Raw genomic sequence first — 23,832 nt, 5'->3', positions numbered from 1 at the left:
TTTCTAGACTGACTATAGGTGCTCTACAAAAGAACAGTCTTCTTCAGAATGTGCTGGTAAGGTACTGCTTGTCTTTGAAAGCAGGTAATTAAAACTATTAAATTTCTGGTTTTGATACAGTTCTTCTGAAGATCAAGCTGTTTCATTGTCATGCACAAGTGAAATTTAGGACTGACGTTATACTGAATGTGCCAAATGACATGTAAAATGAGGTATTTTGAGCTGAAGAATTGCAGATTACTACTTAAGCGAAGTAGATGGCCAAACTCATTCTAGGTTTTGCTTTTCTGAAGGTATTCGGAAAATCTTTGCTGTGTGCACTTTTCCGTTACCTTGAAGGCCCAAGGATTTACCTAGATGTTGCGTGTTAATTTGTGAACTAGCATAGTTCAACACTTGGAACAGGTAAGGTGTGTGATCTTAACTTTTACAGGGACAGTGTCTATATACCAATGTGTAACTGATTAGTAACTGATTAACAGGGCCCCTTCTCAACTGCTAGTAGTAAGGCAGTTCTCATCAGATTCTTATTAAAGGCAGAGCCTTCTGGATTATACTTGAAAAGCTAATATCTTCATATAGGAATATTCAAGTAAATGTTGATTTAACAAGGCTGCTGTGTGAATTGTAATCGTAATTTTGGGATGCTACATGTCTACAGACTCTTCCATTATTAAAACAGGAGCAATCTAAAGCTCCCCAGCATTTAACTATACAAGTGAGACTATTATAAAATCTTCAGACAAAATTCACGAAGCTATATACTAATAAATGATTGTACGTGATTACATTTGCAATTGCTACCTCTATTCTTGGCTTTTGTGTGCATCGATAGGGACAGGATGCCAGATTAAAAGAAAAAAAGCAATGGAAAGAGCTCTTATGACTACAAGATTAAAAATTATTTACATTAAAATAGGTTGATAGACTCAACTGCAGGCTTCCACCTACAGTGTTTAGCTGCTGTACCCTCTAGCTGTAGGACTTCACATCTGTCAATTTTTATTGGGTCTAAGCACCATGGAGCTCTTATACTTTCTGGTTTAGGGCCAAAGCTTGCAGCAAAGTGTGGAATAATAATGAAGGTGTTTAAGTTTCTAAATCAGGCATGTGAAAGGAATAATACAGACTTCAAGAATAGCGAAGTTAGGAAGTCTTTCCTACAGATACTGAGGAATGAGACTTTAAAACGAAAGCAGTGGAGATAACATCCTGTCACTTGGCTGTTTATTATTGTCTATGAGTAGCTGAAAGTATTAGTTTTAGACCTAGTTTTTGTCAACAAGTTGCACTGTTAGATGTAAATACCAGCTGGGGGATCAGCATTGTTCTGCTGGATGGTTCTTAATATCCCTTCTAGAGGTATGTGGATAGTGTCTGTCGTGGTTTAACCTGGCTGGCAGCTAAACACCACACAGCCGTTCGCTCACCCTCTCTGGGATGGGGGAGAGAAATGGAAAGTGAAGCCTGTTAGTTGAGATAAAGACAGTTTAATAAGACAGGAAAATAATAATACTATGATGATAATAGTACTACTACTAATAATGTGTACAAACAAGTGATGCACAATGCAATTGCTCACCACCTGCTGACCGATGCCCAGCCTAACCCCGAGCAGTCTGGCCCCCTTCCCCTGGCTAGCCACCCCTATATATTGTTTAGCATGACATCAGATGGTATGGAATACCCCTTTGGCTAGTTTGGGTCACCTGTCCTGGGTCTGTCCCCTCCCAGCTCTTGCTGCATCCCCAGCCTGCCCATTGGCAGGATAGAGCAAGAAGCTGAGATGTCCTTGGCTTAGTATAAGCACTGCTCTGCAACAATTAAAGCATCGGGGTGTTATCAGCACTCTTCTCATCCTAAGCCAAAACACAGCATTCCACCAGCTACTAGGAAGAAAATTAACTCTAACTGAAACCAGGACGCTGTCACATCAATGGAATCATTTAGCAGTAGACAAGTCAAAAAGGAGAGGCTTTTTTTGAAACTGCTTTTATGGAAGGTTACCTCTTAATTGAAGGTAGATGGGAAGAAGATGGCTGGTTCACTTCTATTAACATCAGAGGTAGGGTGTAAGGCAAATTATGCTAGGAGTCTCATTTGTCTGCTTTTGAGTGATTTGAGCGTACAGGCTAAGGGATAGCATTGCTGGTGCTAAACGGTTACACCAGAACAGAAAAATAAGGGCGAACCTATAGAAAATTAACACTCTAGCAAGCAACTGCTCTGAGAATCAGAAGTTAATCTCTTTAAACAATTATTTGGGGTCTTAATATTTAATTTGTCTCTTTGTAGTGGACAGATTTGAAGTTCTTTATGTGCTGAGAGGAAGACTTTAGGCAAATTCAGATTTTGTTGTTTGCAATACTGACAAAGCCTTATTTCTGTCATGTAAGTACAGGTGTCTATCTCAGTTTTGTGTGGTACAGTGAATGCTTTGGCCTATCCTAACAAGAAGACGTCAATACTAAAATATTACTGTTTAAAAAAGCTATGAGCCGGCAAATTTTGTGTACCCAGGTACTGTTATGACTGGTGGTGTAACCGTTCCTTCAGAGCTGCAGTGGTAGCTATTTTAGTATTCCTAGCAAACAGGACAGGGAAATGAGCGAAATGCCATCTACCTGTCTGAGGTCAGATATGGTGGTATCATACCCAATGACATAACTCATTTTAGTAGCTCTGTTCTGAAATACAGTACGCATTTCAGTGATGTGAATAATTTGCATTAAAAACAAATCCATACTGCGTAACTGTCCTGCCGTCCAGATCTAGTATGTGAAAGGCTTGTGATGCTGAAATTTCAGCCATCTGAACTGACTCTTTATGCTGGTGAAAACAGGAGGCACTTTGCTATTATTATGCGGATAATAATTGGCAGCCCTATTTATTGATAGTGCTTTGACTGCGAATTGGGAGAACTGTATTGCTACAGTACATTACTTTTGTCCTTCAGTTGAGGCCATCGTAGTGCTTGGCAGGGATTCACTGGTTCATAATCTTTTATTAGGGTATTTAGACAATTGAATTGTACTAAACTAACAGCTGGATATGGGCCCAGCAAGCAATACCCAGCATATTTCTCATAGGTGCAGATAATGTTCTCTATTTTAAGGTAATCGTTCTCTACCTTTCCTGAAGCGACTTGGAGGTGATGTATTGTTTGCTTCCCCACTGAATGCGCAGTGGACTTAGGACTAAGTTGCTTAGTAATTAAGTTATGAAATACCAAATTGCTATTCTTACTAGCAGGCAGTGTAACTGTTGAATTTAAAGTTGCCTTTAACAGCTTATATAGTGACAGAACACCTGTTAAAGACCCACAGGTTTGCAATATCATTTTTAATGTGAGAACTGAGGTGTGTGTATGTGGGGAGACTATTTAAAAGTGGTCTGGTCTTGGCTGAAATAAAGTTCCATAATGTTACATCAGTATTATGGCAGCGGTCAATAATGTTTTCTACTTGGGTACAGGCAAATCCCATCAGGGAATAATATTTAAATCTTTGTTTAATTAGTCTTCCATCCCATTCAAAAGTAGTGTGGAACAAAAAGTTGGGGTATACAAGACTGAAATTTGGTATGGGATCAAATTAGGCTTTTGATTTTAAAAAACAAAGTTCCAAGTGCTAGTAGGGTTTGTACTTTCCAAAATAGCCAACCTACTACTGGATACTTGCAGACTGAGCTCAGCTGCTTTTACTTTAGTTGGACATAATTCATTTTAGTGAGGATATGATATACTATCTGCCCTTTGGAAATAACTGACTCTTAAAAACAGAGGTTCTGTAATGAACAAAGAAAACAGGAAAAACTTCACTTTCTAAATCCCTTGAACAGGGAAGCTACAGTAAAGCTGATGTAAAGAGAAACCTATACCTTTTCACGTGCTGGTGTAGATGTCAGGGTCAGGTGGTGTCCTTCCTGGGTCAGTTTTCCTAGCAATACGTTTATGCTGTGGTGTTCTACAAATCCATCATCTTTAATTATAGCAGGTTAAGCGTTCTCTGCCACAGACTTGTTTCAAACAATGCTTCATTTGTATGCTGCTCTCTTCCAGTGATTTGTTGTCTTGTGGGTATTTTCCTATCACTGTTTATGAACCTTTACAGCACCTGGAAATGGATCAGTGTCACTAAGTATCTGTTCTTGAAATTGCTGTTAGCAAACATGCAGAACTCATCTGTTCATGCATTTTCCTTTTATCCACATTCTTTATCTCTTCACAATCCTTAGCAACTTGATCATAAATCTGGTATCCTTCTTCCTTGCTTATTTTCTTGTCCTAAATATTTTCCCTTATCATACATCAACTACTTCTCGAACCATGTTTGCTTTTGAAAATGCAAACATCTATTTAATTTTCTTACACAGGCTCTTATTATTAAAACCTGTTGGCTGTGTATTGTATTATAAATCATACTCTCTGCCCAGTAGTTTAGTATGGTAGGAGATACAATAAATTGTATGAAGGATTAAAGATAAAGGCAACTCCAGGGAGATTAATACCTACTACTGCCCCCTTCCATAGGCTGGAATGCTGTGCATTAGTTTGTACCATCTCAGAGTAGGGCCAGGTGGAGTGAGGTCTAGTGATCTGTCTGGAGAACAAAATTTTCTCAAGGTGTTTGGTTCAATGTAGTGACTTTCCCCTCACAAGGGGAGAAAGGAAGAATAGGAGGGATCTGAAGGAGGAACTGTGATGGATGAGAGAGGAGTTTTTGAAAGCAAGTAGGAGGAGGCTCAGAGTGTAAGACAAAAGAAATGCAAGGAGTAGAGAGAATTAGAGAAAAAAGGTGATCTGAAGGCTACAGACAGAGAGGTAAGCACACATAAGAAGCTTCCTAGATACTACTTCAACGGAAGAAGCTTTCAGTTTGAGACTCACTTTCTCTTTTCTGATCCAAACCTGTTGGAACCCTTCTAAAGGTATTGTGGCAGACTTAATCTCTAATTTGGGGAGGAGCTGGAGAATACAACACTCCTTAGATCTCAGTGGGAACCAAGAAACACCTCGCAGAGGGAAAAGCAGCTGTTCCTCAGAGCTGAGGCTGGAACTGCTGCCACTGCTTTTATTTATCATCCTTATGCTTTGCTTGTCCAAATGTACCCATGTGCTGTCTTTAGCACCCATTGCAGAGGTGGTCGTCCTCTGCTTTAGCCAACTAGCTTCTTATTCACAAAGCAGTGTCTGGTTAAGGCTCAGATGTAACTACTGAGCCTGGTCAGCAAGCTGCAGCTGACTTATTTGCAGCTTGCTGTGTTGGCTCTATCAGACGACTAACATTTGATTTAAAGGATAAAAAGGAAACCACACGCACCCATCTACAACTTACTCAGCTCAAATTGTACGGCTAAGTATGGTATCTCATCCCTATCCGTATCTTTCACTAGGTGGATCACAGTTGTACCAGAAAGGTGGGAATTATAACCCTAGGTGCTATAGAAGTATGTTTACAACTCACGGTAATTTTTCAGTACTGAGACAGGGTTATTCTGAATTTGATTTGCTAAAGAAAACCTCTTAAAGCAACTGCAGTGATCGTAACGGAACCAGAAGTGCGTGTACTGCAACTGGGAAAGCTGAATTGACTGAAACACCACTCAATTTGCTGAAAAACAAGAACAGTGCCTGCTGCTTTATGCCGAGTGCAGTCAGTACCAAAGTGAAAATAATCATGTGTGTGACAAGAGGAAGTAGGTTCATGATTAAAAAGACTTAATAAAATAAAGGAAAACACTGGATACTTCTGAACAATTAAAATTAGAAAGTGTCCCTTATGCATAAGCCAGTTTCTGACTGAAGACTAAAGCTACTGTTAACTAGATCTGGAGAGCAGCTCAGGGACATACCATGCTTCTAGGGGCTGAATAGGCACTGCATGGGACAGGTCTGCAGGACAGCTGGCAAGTATGTGTTTGGTCTAATTCCTATGGTGCTCAAAAAAGATAGTTTGGCACTCCGCTGCTGTGGGTAAGTCTTTTTGGACTACATATAACTTTTTTTTCAAGGAGGGAGAGAGTATCAAATTATTTTGACAATAATTCCTTTCTAATAATTCTCTTTGTAGAGAGGGGAGGTAATTTGCATGACTAATTAATTACCTAAGGAAACCTTCCTCTGTCCTGCAACATGTACTACTTAAGTGCTCCTTTGCATTTTATGTTGAAATATGGCGTAGGTATGAGATGTATATTGGCCCAGAAGGGATAGGAAATATACCTGCTAGTCATAAACTACTTTTAAGATGATATCTATTCAGTGAGATTGCAGCTGTATTTGCTGCACTTAAAATTGAACTCCTAAACAGCAAATAAATCTATTCTGCAACAAATGATGGAGAACTTGCCAGCTTTCTAGTTCTTGGGGTTACTTCTGCTTCTGACTAGCCAGTTTTGAATGGTAATATTTCCTGCTTGGTGTCTGCAGACCTTCATGAAGATATGACACTGCTATGGGCTCTGTTTGATCTTATTTTGTATCAGCTTTGGAAAGGCCAAGTGATAAGGAAAACCCTGATATAAAGGCCATATTTCATTAAGCCTGACTATCGGTTTTCATCTAAGCACCCTCACCTTATTTTTTTGGCAATCCTCATCAGCTTATGGGGGTAATATAAACATTTCCCATTGCTTTGACCACTGTTTGCTCTGGTTTACATCTGCTATGTAAATAGCTGTTTTCAGGCAATGACTCTTGGTTCTGTTTGCACAGCATGTTCCTGTATAATGTAGCATTTCCTCAGATGTAAATGTCAGTGGGGTAACAGGTGTTCAGCTGCTGTTGGGGCACATTTCTCTTCAGAATGGTCTGCTGGCTACTTCAGTATATTTTCATTGTTTGAATCAGTAGCCCCAATCTATGTTGATGCTACTGTGAACTGATTAATTGACTGATCTCAGACATAAATATCCATAAATGGCTAAACTGGAATGGAAGAATTGGAAGGGGCAGCTGGTCTTTCCTAGTTGCTAAAATGACAAGTAAGTTGTTTATACCTTTGCGGATCAGTGGTGTTAACAGGTTAAAAATCTCCAGATCTTTAAATGTAGTACAAGCCTTTCTGCTGCTCTCTGTAGAGTCTGGAGTGCACTACTGGAGGAGAGTTTTTTAAAAATATTTTTTCCTGAATTATTTTAAGTGGTAACCTACTGAATTTAATTTTGAGAAGGTCCTGCCTACAACTCACAAAATATCCAGTACATGCGAGGCAACATGTTCTTGACTGAGAGTCAAGACTTGTGATCTTGGTAACCTTCAGCATGGATCTTCAATCGTGAAGGAAAATGCTTTTCCCATGACAGCTTAGACTCATATAGCAAGCACTACCTGTGGGTCTCTAATCCAAGAAGGCTAAAGGAGCTTCCCTCATCTTGGTTCACTCTGCATCTATTGCTTTTCTTTGTATAAGACATTAACTATCACTCTTCCTGCCAATTTCTGGTCTTCAGCAATGTTATTTTTGCTTTAAAAAAAAAAAAAAAAAGATTCTGTGCTTGTCATTCAAAGTCCTTTCAGTGCTATTTTTCTCACTCTCAGCTATCTGAGTCTATTGACTTAACAGATATCAGAGATGGAGCTTTTACAAGGCCATTCTCCTTGACAGTGATTAGAGGAAAATCATCATAAGCAAGGCAAGGGCTCTCTCTGTGTTGCTTCCAACAGAGACTTGAGATGATGATGAGGGTTATCTACCTCAGGCAGTTGTCTCGTGAGCATTTTGACTCAGTAATATCAGAGGAAAGCTCAGGCTCTAAAATGCTCCCAATTGGTGGCATAAAGGGATAAAAGGAAAGGTCAGTCCTTTTCACCCTGCAGACTCTCTTAATGGGTCATGCAGTGAACAGCTTACTGCTGTGACCTAGCAGGTCTTCAGACACCTGTAGGGATCAGAAAGGATTTGACTAGTCGAAGGAAAGCTTAAGTATCTGTTAGTGTCCCTCTTCACAGGTCAATTTTGGTTGCTTCCTACATGATCTGTACATTTGTGTCATCTTAGTTTGGTTGCTCATCTAGTGTGAGCAAGTCCCTGGGCTTCGAAGCACCATTTCAACCCCTTGATGTGTGAACTGTGGACAGTAGTATAGATAATTCACAGCTGAATTCAGGCTCTGAACATATTAAGCTTTGCACTACAACCGTACTTGGCACTGCCTGTTTTTCCCCCTAACACAGGCATGTGTTTTCAAAGTTTCTAAACTCACTGGCTGGAAAAAAGGGAGAAGGGTTTTCATCTATTACATTTCCTTGATACTAGTGTAAAACTATATGGCTGAGGAATTATAGCTTCTGTGAACTACCTCAGCTAGCTCAGAATTTCATCTTGAGGTGTGCTGGGAAGTTAATAGTTCCTTAGCATCCTTCAGTAATAGGCAAAAGGATGAAAGGAAGAAGCAGAGCAGATAGCTGTCCTGGTTTCAGTTAGAACAGAATTTTCTTCCTAGTAGCTGGTGGAATGCTGTGTTTTGGCTTGGGATGAGAAGAGTGCTGATAACACCCCGATGTTTTAATTGTTGCAGAGCGGTGCTTATACTAAGCCAACGACATCTCAGCCTTTTGCTCTGTCCTGCCAATGGGCAGGCTGGGGGTGCAGTAAGAGCTGGGAGGGGACAGACCCAGGACAGGTGACCCAAACTAGCCAAAGGGGTATTCCATACCATCTGATGTCATGCTAAACAATATATAGGGGTGGCTAGCCAGGGGAAGGGGGCCAGACTGCTCGGGGTTAGGCTGGGCATCGGTCAGCAGGTGGTGAGCAATTGCATTGTGCATCACTTGTTTGTACACATTATTAGTAGTAGTACTATTATCACCATTGTATTATTATTATTATTGTTATTATTATTTTCCTGTCTTATTAAACTGTCTTTTTCTCAACTCACGGGCTTCACTTTCCATTTCTCTCCCCCGTCCCAGAGAGGGAGGGGGAGGGTGAGCGAACGGCTGCGTGGTGTTTAGCTGCCGGCCGGGTTAAACCATGACAATGGCAAAAGGTCAAGAGTTTATTTTGCATTATCTGTAAGGAAAAGTGTCATGGGGAAGCCCTTCTTAATAGTTGTCTGAATAATAATCTTCATATTAATAGAAAATTAGTGTTCAAAAGACTGTGTTTTCATCTCTTTGCAGAAATGTTTGGTACTTCATGCACCAGTAACGACTACATTTAATTAATATTTGGGGCTTAATATATAAATATATAAGAATAAGAACAGTGGAACTGAAGGAGACATCATTTTAAGTGAGCTATGACAATACATAGTTATAAGGACTTGGTGTGCATTTAGTATAAAGTCACATTCTAATTCCTAAAGTTGCCTTGTTTCATCTCTCTTGACCACGAGGTGTCACTATGGCACCTAAATATCAGCAACCGCTCTGCAGAGGGGGAGGGCAGAGAAGAAAAGCTATCAGACTCTCATGGCTCCATGAAAAATTGAAGGGTATTTATTTTCTGGTAGGCAGCCAGGCTGAAAATACTATCTGAATTGAAAGCCTTTCATGAAACATCTGGGCAGTTAAATTTTGCAAACTTCAAAGATGTCCAGTACCACACTGACATACTGATTTCTTTCTTTAGTGAAAAATCACTTAGGCTAACACAAAAAAAGCCTCTGTAAAACTGTTTCATGCTGAAATTAATGATCAGAATTACTTCTCTTAATAAAGTGAGTATCACAGGAGTGCCAGTCAGTATAGTTAAACTGCACCAAACTCAAACTCTCAGGGATTTGTGAGACTGATGTCTAGTTGTCCAAAAACAGTGGCCAGTTTTGCACTGGATTTTATGAAATTTGCAACTTTAATCTCCAGATTTCACGTTCTGTACTTTGTGTGAGTAAAAGTGTGTCTATTTTGCTTTTGTAGTCTGTCATTTTCTAACTGTCTTTCAAGAGCTTGATTGATTTTTTTTTTTTTTGCTGGTAAAAATAAAACTAAGCTTATAATACTGAATTTAAGAGCTTGTTTTTGTTATTTCAATATTCTACATGCAAAAACTTGCATCTAAAAGCAGAACTAGAACTAGATAAAGTATTTCCCAGATAACCTAATCCTACTGTCTGAGGCATAGGATTATATGGTCATATGCCTGGTTAAATTCCCTCTGGTGCTGGTGTATGAAACATTTTTTTTTCTCCTCACAATGAGTGATGTAAAGATAAATAGCCCAAGTCTATGCTAATAACCCTGTTCACTGAGCTGCTTGGGATGGTAATTCAGGTGCTAATACGTAATACGTACTTGAATAGTTATCCTTGGGAATGGAAAAAATACACTAACCACTTCCCAATTCTTGTTCAAGTGCTTATAATAATGGTCTAGATAAGAGTATATTTTACACATGGATAAAGAACAGAAATATACTGGTGTCTTCTCTTAGGAGATGTGGCCCTGTTAAAGTACTTGTTACGTAAGTGGAAAAATACTAATTCAGCCTCTTTATAATGAGACTTTTTCAGTGAGAGAGATGTAAAATAAATTGCATGCAACATACTCATCTCACAATGTGACATCAATTGTAAGGATAAAGTGCAAAGAAAAAGTCAGTCTTTAGTAAGACCTGTCATTGACTTATAGTCACCACAGATCATACTTCAACTTTTAGAAACTCTGCCAAAGACAGGCCCTGTGATTTAACTCCTACTGCTCGTCTTCAGAAACCCAGCCTATAAACCAGGCTGTGCTCCTTTCCGACAGGAACACTAAACCTCACGACTTTGCATGCTCAACTAGAGGCAACGGTCCTGAGTCACAATACATTGCAATGCAGTGAAGAACATGCTCAGATTGAGGAGCGAGGTACTAGCTAGCACTGAAGTTGGGAAGAACCCTGTGTTTGGGGAGCTTGAGGCATCATTCAACTCTTAACTAAAAGGCTACAAGCAATACAGAGGAGTTTCATTTGCCCTCACATCAGTAAGTCTCAGCTCTGATGCTATGGCCTACTACAATTGAAATACACTTTATATGGAAGGGTGAATTTCTATACACAGTTTTCTCACGTAACATATGTTACATGGTATGAAAATACCTTCTTAGTTAAGAACAAACTTGGCTTAGAAAAAAAAGTTTATAGATAATAAAAAGCAGTGCTTGTACAGATTTTTCCTCTTCAAGCTTTGAAAAATGCCAACTGTTTTAAGTAGCTCTCAACACCTTTACATTGTTATATGAACTCAAAGTAATTGAGATTATTCCCTACATTTTATACGCCTACCAGTTATTTTAAAATGTGAGAGTGTTTTCAAACCAAGATTCTGTTTTGCTATCTCTCTGCAACCAAGCAGCATCGAAAAGTGTTTGTGTTTTGTTTTCATCATTACTTTGTTTTGATTTCTTTAATTCTTATGATAGGAGCAAAGGGACTTTAAGTTCATTGAATAATTTAAAAGCTGGAGAAAATTTCCGAGCTGATGACACCAATCCTTTTAGCAGATGTAACGTGGAAAAGCCCTTCAGCCTTTGTGAAGGTTTACATTAACTGTGAACTTGGCCTTTAGTGTTCCTAGTGTTATTTCTGCAACAAGCTGCACATGAACATGCCTATTTGCTATGGAAAGCCACAGGCTGGGGGAAGCTAAAGCAATACTGCAGGCTCTAGATCTTCCATTTGTAGACCACACGTGCCAGTTTTCCCTCCCCAAATGTGATTATTACATTTACAACACAAACCAGAACATCAACAAAACTAGAAACTAAGCTGTTCACTGGTACCTCCAGCAGAGAGCAAAATAAACACTTTCCTGCAGCATGCTTTTTTTTTTTTTTTATGGCCAGAATCAAATTTCACATCAACCAAATCTAGAAAGCGACAGGTCACAATGCATGCCTTTAAACCAGATAAACCAAACCAACCCCCCCAAATTCTTAACTGCCTCTAAGTATGTTATCAGCAAAGTCTGCCAGCTGTCAGTTCAGTCACCAGCCCACGTTCTGCAATGGTTATTCTTTCTGTCATTCTTTTGTTTGATTATGGACTGTCTTGTCTGTCTCTTAAGGCCTGTCCCAAAAATATTCTGTTACTTCAAGTCTCTTGGGAAAAAACAAAAACCATGTCTCTGCACTTCAGTTCCAGCTCACTAAGATTGTGGAGGAGCACAGAATGAGGACCAGGTACGCAGACCTCCTTGCTTTACCAAAGGCACAGTCAAATGAAAAGGTTACCACAAAGCAGCTGGTCTGTAATAGGCGACACATGTCTTTAGCCTAAGACAAATGAGAGGTGATCCCAGTTTAGTCCTTATTCCTCCAAATTATTATTATTTATAATAATAAAAGTCTGATATAAGTAACTGAGCCTTCAGAAAGTTCCCTGACCAGCAGGAAAGTTTCTCACCATCTGCCCCTAGAATTTTAATTTGACAGCCTCGCAGCATTTGCCATGATTTTGACAGTGCTTGACTTTGTTTTTTAGTAAGTTGGCTTCTAAAGCATCTTTTTGCTAAAAGACCCAAAGGGCCTTTCACCTATTCAAAAGTTAAACTTAGCTTTTTAGGTTTTAGCCACAGGATTGTGGAACAAGAGCACAAGACTCCCATTCAGAGGAGTTTCAAGCTATGGGAGTTATATGCAAGCAGGAGGAATCAGTCATGTCAGAAATATTTGACGTTAAAATAAGTAAGGGTTTATTATTATTACTTTATTACAATTATTTTAATCATTTCTGGCTATAAAATTATGGGCTGTGTGATCACTATTGGTCCCGTAAGACTTTCTGACCGGTTACAGGAGCCAAACTTAAGACATAAATATTGTTGGTGTAATGTCCTGTAGCTACATGGGATTATCAGTGCCTTAGCTTTCATTTAAAAGGCTGCTTCTTTCATTGCAAAATCTCCACACCTCACAGAGGGACCAGAAGGCAAAAGAGAGTAACCAACTGTACCAGATTCTGGCTTGCCTACCTGGACTTGCTGCCAAGACACAGCTACTGCCTTGTGCAAAGTGCCCCAGGCACTACACACGGCACGGGAACCCGCAGCCCCCGTATGGAGAGTGGGGGCTTGGCTCAGCTACCCACATCCACATGCCCTCCACAGTGCTCTTGCTCTGGGGTTCATGAGCAACCCTCTCCCTGCTGGTGGCTGGGACTCATGCCTGACTGCAGAGATGGGCCCTGGAGGGGCTGCCCTCCAGATAAACCAATACAGATCTGCTGTACAGTCTGCCAAATAGGCACTTTCACAGCAGAAGACATCTTCCCCAGAGAAGGTAAAGTTATGCCATAAGAGACATTCAACCAGACCAGATACCGGATCACCTGAGCATCCCTGAGACCTTCTTAACGCTGAAGAAAACAGAGTGCTCCAGAGAGCCTCAGATGAACACAGGTGGAACACACGAAGGTCCCTAGTGTTTTCTCCGTATATTTAATCAGATGCATACATCCCTTACAAAGTGGCACAAGAGTTTATGCTATTAATGAATGTAGTGTGTATGACAGATAATTAAAGGAATGCTTCCCCAAGGAAGCTGTGAACCTGACACCTATACAATAGGTGACAGAAAAATTACTAAGAGCTTTTTTTCCTTCTTATATTCTGCAGAAGGAAATGAAACTGAAACATTATTTTTCCTCAGACCTTGCTGGTTAATAAAGCCGAGAAAAAAAGAAAAGGTTATACTTGACTTAATTTCATGAAAACTCCAGTTGGAGATTGAAGGAGAGGCAGCAGCATATAGGGAAAGATACAGCGCTATCTCTTTTTTCCTGGTCAGTGAAGTTATTTTACCTTTTTTTCCTCAGGATCCTGTTCAATGTCCTCTTAGTGATCCAATCCCCAGATTTTACACAGAGCTGCAGCAGGTGACTCCTTACAGAAGAACACACCAAAGTTTATGAATAGGTCTCCACTAAGAAATAAGCTTAGAAGTATTTTTAATTTAATTTTTGAGAGACATCTTTTACATTGCAGAATAAAAGCAAGAAGATGTTAATGCACTTAATGTAGCACTACTTCAGCAGAGAAAAATAGAAAAACAAGAAGTAAAAAAAAAAAACAAAAACAAAAACAAAAAACCTACAGCTGAAAACAGTTTACCCTCCCACTAGGTTAAAGCCCACTGAAATAAAGCCCAGGAGAGGAGAGAGAGGGAATAGCACAAAGGCTTCTGGGGATGGGAAGGCTTTAAAAGCTGAAGCAGCAGCTAAGTTGGCTGCTTTGCAACTGAGAGCAGTACTCAGAGTTAAATGAAGTTAAAAGTAACCTGTTTCCCCCCTTACCTGATTTAAATTGGTTTTCTTCTTCTGTCATGTGAGAAGTAATACCTTAGGGGAAAAAAAATGCTATCTTACATGGTTTATAGGAAACTTTCTTTCTTTTCATGGGAGTTTTGTTATTTTATGACAAGAGGCAATGTTTTTATTCTGGTAGCAATCTAGGTCTGTATTTGTTTAACCTGTATGTTTGCTTACAGACTGAGGTAAGGATTCCTTACAGTTTCCTCTGCCCTGTGTTGGTACCAAGATTGTGGTCTACTAGGAGCCTTCTCCTCCTGGTTTTGTTGGGGTTGGCCTTATGCAAGCTTATGACACTGCAGGATGCCTCTTGTAACAAAATAACTGTAATCTCCTGTTGTCTTTAGACTTCAGTCTCTACTTCCTGCTGCTATATTACATTATTGTGCTAAAGAAAGAAGTGGTTAAGGAATGAGCAGTAAACCCCCTAATAACTACAGAGGTGAGTTGTTATATGGGATATCTCTTGACCACAAATCCTAGCTGGTTATTAGTAGCTGGAAAAATGCCTTGCTTAAAGCTATAGAAGGCATTGATGCTGCAGCCTTGTACAATGATTGAGGATAAATAGATGTGGGGATCTCTGTGCAGCAATTAGCTTCTACATAATATCTTTATCCATTATTTTTTTCCCTGTTCAGTGGGGTAATCTGTTTATTTCACAAAGGTGTTATGGTGCTAAATTAATCTTAGTAAGCTATTTTATAGCCCTACCTAATATACTACGGAAATGTTGCTGATTAGCCATTTCTGTTGCTTGAATGAGGCTTTCATCAAACCATTAAGCTCTTATTTAACTTTTTTTTTTTTTTTTTTAAGATGCTGAAATACACTTTATTTGACACTTTTCTGTCTCCTCTGCTTCTGGCAACCTTCAAAATCCTCATCAAGCAGGTAAAGTACCCTAAAACAGAGAAACTGAGCCTCCTTTATCAGGAAATGTGTGTATTCTCCTACCTACCCACAAAGACATATTATAACTAACTGTGCAAGGATAGATTTGACGTGTGGTAGGCTTTACCACTCAGCAGAAAGCAGGGCCAAAAAGAGGCCATCTGCATTACTGGCCCACATCCAAGGGCAATGGGTGTAAAGGCTGTCCTAGCAGCTCACCTGTGATACAGCTTAACTAGCTGCTCCTGCCTCCTCCTGCAGCTGGAGGTCTGAGGATGGCTGTGTAAGGGGAAGGACTTGGAGCTGTGTTTGTGTGTGAGGCTTGCAGGCATTCTCAGCTAAAGCAAATACAGGTGAATCCAGTAATGGTGGTGATTGTGCATCTAAAAACAAGCCTCAGTTTATCCTGGTGTTGTCTACTGTCTATTGTTCAGCCTCACTTAAATACTAACACTTTACTTTTTACTCCCCCCAGTCCAAAAGGCAGTGAAGTACATGATATTTTCAAGGGCCCAGTTTGTTCTGACAGTATGTCACTAGCACAGGGCAAGGACAAAATACAGTATTCTCCCTGAACTTTAAACTTTTGGTCTATATTTAGGGAAAAGTTTTTTTTTTTTTTTTTTTTTTTTGATAATCAGCTTAGGTACTGACAAACTCAGTGTTTACACAGAAGTGTTCTGCCTAAGGTTTGGGTTTCTAATGAAAAACTGGCACTACACCTTTGTGTGAATATAACTCTCAGAGGAACTCAGGAATTACTCAAAAGGTGTTTATGGCTGATGGAGCAATGTGCTGTCACTGCAATCTGGTATCCTCATAGCCTCCTATCTGGGAGGAGCGTTGCCCTTTCTTCCTCATGAGAAATAGTGAGGGCTGGTCTATCTGGCTCTGACTAGACCTTATTTTGTCCTATCTGAACTTCTCCACGAGCTCTCAACACTAATGGTAGTACTTGCCCAAAATGAAGCTTTCCTTTTACTCTAAAGATGACTGTGGGTACACTCACATCAATCACATGGCTTAAAAAAGCTTAAGCTATTGGAGGGAGAAGGATGTACTGGGGGAAGATAGGAAGAACCATTTCAATTATAAAGGTAGGCAGATCTGTGCTTAAACATAGATCTTATATTTAATAAAAATGATGTAACTTAAATGAAGGGCCTGGAGTCAGAAAACCAAGGACAGAAGCTCAGGGACACAGTTGCAGCTTGCTGTTAAAAGCTTGCTGTTTAAACGGTCCTCAGCTGCTCTGGATGGAAGTGAGAAGCTCCCACTGCCGGGATGATGCCAGACCTTGTGTTATCTATCTGGAGCTGAGAATTGAAGTGAGGTGGCAGGAGTCAGAAGGTTTGCAGTCTCATTTTTAGGTGAAAAATAATACTGTGAAGGCATAAGCCATGAAAATGTTGATCCACTAGCCAGCAAAGAACTCATCAGAGACATATAAATACAACTTCACACACTTTAATGTGTGTAAACCATTCAGCAAAATAAATTATGCTACAGTGGCAAAGTAGTAAAAGGCCTTAAGAAAACTGAAAAAGCTTATAATAATGAAAGGCTATTCCCTGAGCAGTAGAAGAAATGTGTATTGCACTAAGTGATGGTGCTTTGTCAGCCTTGTGTGTGAAAAGAATAAGCAGAGTGAGTAAGCAGCGAGATAAAGAGGGTGGGCAGCAGTGTTACCATGATACAGTACTTAACTTGTCTCTCTGTGGTCAACAGGCTGATGGCTACACTAAAAGACAACTTCTTACTACTACTGCTCCCTGCTATTTTCTTAATATGCTACTGCACAGCCTGGAACTGGAAACTGATTAATTCCCAAAAGGCAAAGGGGCTGCCTAAAGAACAGTGCAGCACAGCTAACTGGGGATTGCAATACAAAGATGGATCTAACATATTACTTAGGTGCTCAGTTACAGCTATATGATTCAAGGTACTTTAAAAAAAATAAAAATCCTGACAGGCATCCTGCTAAATCATGTGATAATGCACAATATGAACATCACCCAGAATCATCATCAGCACTTCCTGCAGATTATGGGGAAAGATTTCATCATGCATGAAATATTGGGCAGGACTTGGCTATCTCATTCCCAGGAGCTGGTGCTTGGGTCTAACCACTGTACTCAAAGGGGCTTCTGCTTTGCAATCTTTCCCATTTGTAGGCATGGTCACTTCATGGGTCTGGCCCTCTCTAATAGACTAACCCTATGCATGGAACAATGCAAGAACACCACTGTCTTCCACAAGCAGATGAGGGATGACTCCCTCTGCTTTCCCTCTTTCCCCTTCATATACTGAGCCTGTGCTTGCCATCAGTAGGCAAGTGATGAGTGCCTGGATGGACACCAGATGCAAGGCTAAACCATCCAAATACAAGTGATTCTGCCCACAGAACAGGGAGGGAAATAGCAGAGAAGTATTTCTGCATTGACATGGGAGCCTCCTTAGGGAGGACTGCAGCAGATGAGTGCTCAGTTATTCCCTAATAGCCTTTTCTCCTTTCATGAGTTTTGGCTTCTCCAATTTTTTCCCAACCCAGACTGAACACAGCCCTCAGTGTAATACAGATGACTGCTTTCTTAGTAGGCAAAAAGGACTCTCCCTGAAGAGATTTCTGATTTCCTAGAGTGTGCCACTCTCCACAAGTGTGCAGACAACTCAGCACAAAAATAGTGATTGTGCCAGTATGCTTTCCTTATGCCCAATTGCAGCCTGTACCAAAGAATGAGGATATTCATGAAATGTCAAGTGCCCAGATCAGATGGTTTTGACTTGATTAGCTCTCCACTCAAATGCTGTCAAATCAGAAAATGACATTGTAGCTGACTGTTGAATGGACAAGGAGAAAATGTCATGGCTGCGTTTTACTCCCCAGGTATTGCAATTAAGACCAAAAGGGAATTCAATGAGAAGATGTCTTGCACTGATGGGTCCCTGAGTGAAAATGGCAGTAGAAGGAGCAAATTAGCTGATCTGGTAGCTTACACCTGACAGTCCATTCAAGAATTGATTGTGATTAGCTGTGCAGTTAAAAAAGATCGGGGCAGGTATTACTTGGTTGCATGATCCTGAAGAACACACTTTGTTTTGTAGCAGAGTTGAAATGCAGATAATGATCCAGAGCCAGTATGGTAAAGCTTTTAGATAAACATGCAATAGATGACAAGTGTCCTGTGGCAGCAATAGACTCTTGTGAATGGTGGAGAGAAGGTTAGATAGTGTCCAGCCCTACAGGATGTGGCTTAGTGAATGGCCAATAATTCCATTCAGTGCAGCTGATGCAGAAAAGGCATGCTCAAGTGCTGCATGTTAAGCTGTAAAAAGTGCAAGTGAGTGATTTTTTTTCTATGCATGCTGCCATCAGTGCCACCTGGATTTATTATTAGCACTCATTGTTACAAAGATTGCTCTCAGTGCTAGTGCATCAAGAGATCTAGCTAGCCCCACAGAAATTGTACTCAAAAAATAGCAGGGAAAAATTCCTTCTAGATATTCACATTCTCCTTTGCAGTGAGCTGGGTGGGAAAAGACACGCCAACCTCTCTAGCTCGAATCCTTCTTTTCCATCTTTTTTGGAGCATAGAGAACAGCAGTGCTGGGTCAGACCAAGGATCCATGTGTCCTTTATGCTGCCTCCAATACACAGAGAAAGAAGAGTGTGACAAAGTAGTGACACCTCTCCTGAAAACTCCCAGCATTTGTTTGACTTGGGAAACTGCTGGGTCAGGCACAGTGTCTATGTATTTATTAACTTCAGTAAACATCTCATTCATGGACCTTTCCAGATCTCCCGTGAACTTGTGTAAGCTCTTTGCATTCCCAGTGTCACATGGCAAGTTCTGCATCTTGACTGCCCTAAATGGGCACCTGGCTGATCAGGACTCAAAAACCAGCTTAGAACGAGTGAAGGTGCAATAGGCTGAATTACTAGATTTCTGCTTGATGTCTGCGTACTCAGGTTTAAAAACAAAAAAAACAAAACATAAAAACAAAAACAAGCTTTTGAAGCCTGAGGGGAGAACATAGTTCTACCTTGGTGGTCATCTCCCTGAACTAAATCCAACCCGTATTTTATGGACTGAGAGGGTGAGGAGTGTCTCCTTAGTATTTGTTCCTAGAGAAAAGGAAAAGCCATGGAGCTAGATGAGAACAGCAAGGTTATCAAATGCTGCACCTATAGCTGTAGCTTATGCAGAATCACAGAATTGTCTAGGTTGGAAGAGACCTCAAGATCATTGAGTCCAACCTCTGATCTAACACTAACAAGTCTTCCACTAAACCGTATCACTAAGCTCTACATCTAAACATCTTTTCAAGACCTCCACGGTTGGTGACTCTACCACTTCCCTGGGCAGCCCTTTCCAATGCCTAACAACCCTCTCAGTAAAGAAGTTCTTCCTAACATCCAACCTAAAACACCCCAGGCACAACTTTAGCCTGTTCCCCCTCGTCCTGTCACCATGCAGCAAGTGCCTGTCTTTTAGAGGTACGTGGCACATCTGCTCCATGTACTGCTAGTCAGTACAAGCCACAGAATCCCTTCCTGGAGCCCTAAAGCAAGCTCAGACCAGCAGTACCTACTGCAGTGTATAGCAAAGAGGTAGCAGATGGTGAATCATTTTATGACATCTAACAAACTCTAAGGCACCAGCCTCTTTACCCCTCTCCTCAGCTACAAAGGGACTATCAGTTCTATCAACAGCTAGGAAAAGTCTGCCTGGAACCCCAGTACTGACCTTCAGTCCCCTTCTCATGGTCAGAGATTAGAGATGCTTAAGAAAAGAAAGCCAGTCTTTAACTTAATTACCCAATTACCTTTTGATAATTGGCCAATAATCTATTGAAGCAGACATTTCTATTTTTTTATTCCTCTTATATTTTTTCCACAAAACTAAGTTTGCTATGACTACAGCAAACAAACTCGCCATAAAAACTGCGTGAAGTGCAGACATCAGTCTCCACAGCATGTTATCACTGCTATTCATTTTCTATCATTTGTAACCTGAGAAAGAAAAGGACGTGCAGCACTGGGGACTACAGTCCTCCACTGACCACAGCGCCTTCCAGAGATGTACTCTCATCAGGCCAGGAATCACGTCAACATCCTCAAACTTTCCTGTCCTTGTCCCACTGAAATGAAATGGGAACAAAACTGAGGAGGTACTGTCTTCTCAGGTGAGTCTGAGGGAGGCAGGAAAAGTTGTGTACCCTGACAATGCTGGACAGCCAGAAAGTAGAGGCAAATCTTCCTCTCCAAAGATGAATAATGACTCTGCAAGTATTTACACTTGACTGCGAGTGTTTGCACTTGACTGAGATTGTTTTACAGAGTGCTGTGTGTCTTATGGTCTGCAGGACCAGTGATGCTAGGTCCCATTTCCTGCACGCCAATGCAGCTCTTCCTGCAGACTCTACAACGTGGGAACACAGAGGATACACGGAGTCCCCGGGAGCTCCTTTAGAAACCCCCTTTCTTCATACTGCTAGTGGAAGAGGTGTCATTTATCAGACTGTTTTATCATACGTTAAGATTTGTTAACCAATTAAAAACTAACCCCAGACACCTCACAAATAAAAATGTGAATGCCTGTGTTGATTAATTCACATCTACAAAACTTTTCAAGCATGCTGTAAGTCTAAATGAGGACCCAGGACAAATCTAAATAATCTGTGCAATATGTAGAGCACATTCTGATGTTTATAAGGGGGTGGGGGAATCACATCTATTACTTGGTTAGAATGACCATCTTATATTTACGACAAAGATGCATATTTATTTATATACCCTTAAACTACTGATTTTTTTTTTAACCTCTGAAAGCAAGAACTGGTATCTACAGCCAACCTCCCCTTTCCCACTTTAGCATCTTTGAATGGTACCTGAAATGCTGTCATCATGCTGTCATGTAGCTGGTACCTGCGTCTGCAACTCTGTCTCTGACTTCCTGTTTGCTTTTTGGAAACTGTTGAATGCTTCTACCTTGAAATCCCTGAACAGGCCAGTCCTTGGCTGACACAGAGCTTCATCCTTCTGCTATATGCTGTCCCAGTGGAGGAAAGCAGCTGGAGATCCTTTGTACGTTGGGATAAGGACCTCAGTGTTCTGGAATATCCTTTTACATGGGACAAAAAAAAATACACTAAGTCCAGCAGGTGGTACTGGGCTCCTCTGTAGGTCAGCTGACTGACTGAGGGTATCAGCACTGCATGGAAAAGGACTTGAGATGAATCAGCAATATAATATGTCTTCACTGTAACGTGTATGGGGGAGTGTGAGCAGAACCTCTGTCTGGACACAGTGACAGCTGCAAAACAGCCCAGCAGGATGTAGTGGTGGTATGGCCTGCTTACAAATGAAATAGTAAGGCTGAACAATTGCAAAGGAACCATCACAACTGTTGTCCTATGGTAACTGCTCTCTCTGAATCACATCTTAATCTTCTCAGTTTGACTTTCTCCAGAGCTTACATATATTAGCATAATCATTCTTGCATTTCTAACGTTCAAATCTTCTTCTTAACCTCGTGCAGCCTTGATCCAAAAGCTTTTCAAATTTCTACAAGAAATCAAGATTTTTATGTAAGCAGCAGTGAGAGATTTAGTTTTTCTAAATAGATATGCAATAGTCTCATTGCTCTGGCTGCTAGTGTAGAATCAATTTGTGACACAGGTTATATTTTTTTTAGCTGAAGGCAATGGTGTATGTTAGCTGAGAATGAATTACCCTGTTGTAGAGCCTGTAGAATGGGGGTTATTGCTGCTAATACACTCCTATCCTGCATGCACACAGAGCAAACTTCTGTTACCAGATTTAGAACAAAGACAAGCAACAACGTCTAAGTTCATTAGGTGGTACCTCAAAGCCCAAAGTGCGTGTGTGTGCAGAGTATCTTACCCACTTCAACAGGAATTTTGCCTATTAGGAAGTAGACTCATGTAAATGCTGTTACATCATTTTCAGGATTCAGGAGTGGCAAGCAACCCACCTTAAAGATACCTCACTGCATAGTCCATGCCTTGAACTCCAACACAGAGTAAATAAATGCTAGATTATCTGATGACAAAAGTATAAAAACTGCACTGGAAAAAAGGGATAGTGGAGGGGCAAAACCTGTGGTTTTATCTCACAAAGACAGCAAATCTCTTCTAGACTGACAAAGACTAGTCTGTTGAAATATTTTACCACTTTCTGGAGTTTAGATACCAAAATCAATCCTACTTAGTATATTAGATCTTTACCTAAATAACTGTAAAGGAGATGGAAGACTTGGCCCTCAGAACAGGATTTCCAAGATGCCTTCAGTCAGACTCCCACTGCTTGTTACTGGAACACGGCAGGGAAAATCTTTCATTTTACAAAATGAACACTTCAGGGTATAAATTGCTGTGCTTGAAGGATACTTGCGGGTATGCTGATGAAGAATTAGGGCAATAAAGTACAGTGCTGCTCCTCCCTTACTTCCTCTGGTACTATCACGTTTTCAGTGCTCAGAAGGGATGTCCAAATTTGTCTCTTCTATGAGGTAATCCTTTTTAATTCATCCATGTATTTAGTGCTGTCTAGCTTTCCTTTACACATCTTGAAGCCTGATCCAACCAGAAGACAATTCTGACTACATCTTCAGTAAATGAAATTAGCAAGTTGCAGCTGAAGTCTGGCCAATCTTGTATTACTCACAAAACACGATTCCTGGCTCTGGTGTGCTATTTGTGGTTTGGGAGGCTGAAAGCACTGGTTTGAGTGTTGGTGCAGGTTCTTTAGGCCAGACCTTACTTGCTTGCAGTTCTCTCTGTCTTAGGAAAAACAGAAGAACAGTTTCTAAGAAATAAGCTGAGACTCTCCAGAAAGAAAAGATATGCAACTTTCTCTAAATGGCCATAATAACTAAACACCAAAACTAAAAACCAACCTAAAGAGTAACACTTCTGATTTGATCCTTTCATGCCACTAGTTTTAACACAGTCATTTTTTTTTTTCTTTTTTGTCAGTATTGATTCAACAGCCTTTTCTAACGGTAAATTCAAAGGAATGAAATTTTGCTTCTAAAAATATTCTAAATCACTGACGTATATAACATTCTCAAATTGCACTTGAGGAGAAATGCACATTGTATTCTGGATGTAATGTCCTTTGCATTGCCTAAGAGCTTTAAGAAAAAAATCACAAATGATGTTCTTTGCATGACATCTTGTAAAAAGTCTTCTGAATCTTTCTACCTTTATAACTTGATAGAGTCTGTATTTGAGGATGTAGTTTCTGAGAGCCCACGAACAGGTAATTAGGATTTCTATATAATGGCTGACAACAACAGTAGTGAGAAAGCAGGAAAGACAATGGCTGTAGAAAGTTTAGAGTCTGCTGAAAACCTTATGGAGTTCCTGCTGTTTACCTGCATTTTTCCTCCCCATGGCTGTCATGACTAATTAGTTTCATGTCTCTTGGGTAATATCATGGTAATTAAATATCAGAAATTATGTGGAAAAGTGGCAGGAGATTTTTTTTTTGTTTAACAGTAAGCAACAAGCACTGACCTTGCCCCATCCCCATCATATACAAACACTATAGGGCTTCCTTGTTACGTTCCCAATCATAAATCCCAATATGCCATACAAGCATCAGCTCAGCAAAATTCAATGAATGATACCACAGCTGCATGCTTACAAGTGGCTATAAAAAGGGTGGAATCCT

General features: G+C 40.3%; 1 protein-coding gene and 1 long non-coding RNA gene across 5 annotated transcripts in view; one reads left to right on the top strand and one right to left on the bottom strand.

Moving 5' to 3' along the window:
* Positions 1-23,832, bottom strand: part of RHOBTB1 (Rho related BTB domain containing 1) — a 216,825-nt gene that overhangs the window by 141,726 nt on the left and 51,267 nt on the right. For all 4 annotated transcript variants that reach the window (XR_011810330.1, XR_011810327.1, XR_011810328.1 and 1 more), the window contains exons 12-16: positions 22,383-22,933; positions 21,024-21,699; positions 14,223-14,267; positions 13,732-13,812; positions 3,880-4,115 (exon numbers count right to left, since the gene is read on the bottom strand). The gene's annotated coding sequence lies outside the window, so the exon portion shown is untranslated. The remainder of the gene's footprint in view (positions 1-3,879; positions 4,116-13,731; positions 13,813-14,222; positions 14,268-21,023; positions 21,700-22,382; positions 22,934-23,832) is intronic.
* Positions 13,823-17,468, top strand: LOC106015765 (uncharacterized). Its single transcript, XR_001188011.5, has 4 exons — positions 13,823-14,422; positions 14,585-14,679; positions 15,057-15,131; positions 16,860-17,468. It is a non-coding gene; the product is annotated as an uncharacterized lncRNA (long non-coding RNA).

This window comes from Anas platyrhynchos, chromosome 6 (genome assembly GCF_047663525.1).
Source record: "Anas platyrhynchos isolate ZD024472 breed Pekin duck chromosome 6, IASCAAS_PekinDuck_T2T, whole genome shotgun sequence".
In the NCBI taxonomy this organism is placed as follows: domain Eukaryota; kingdom Metazoa; phylum Chordata; class Aves; order Anseriformes; family Anatidae; genus Anas; species Anas platyrhynchos.
This window is presented reverse-complemented; position numbering and strand designations above follow the sequence as displayed.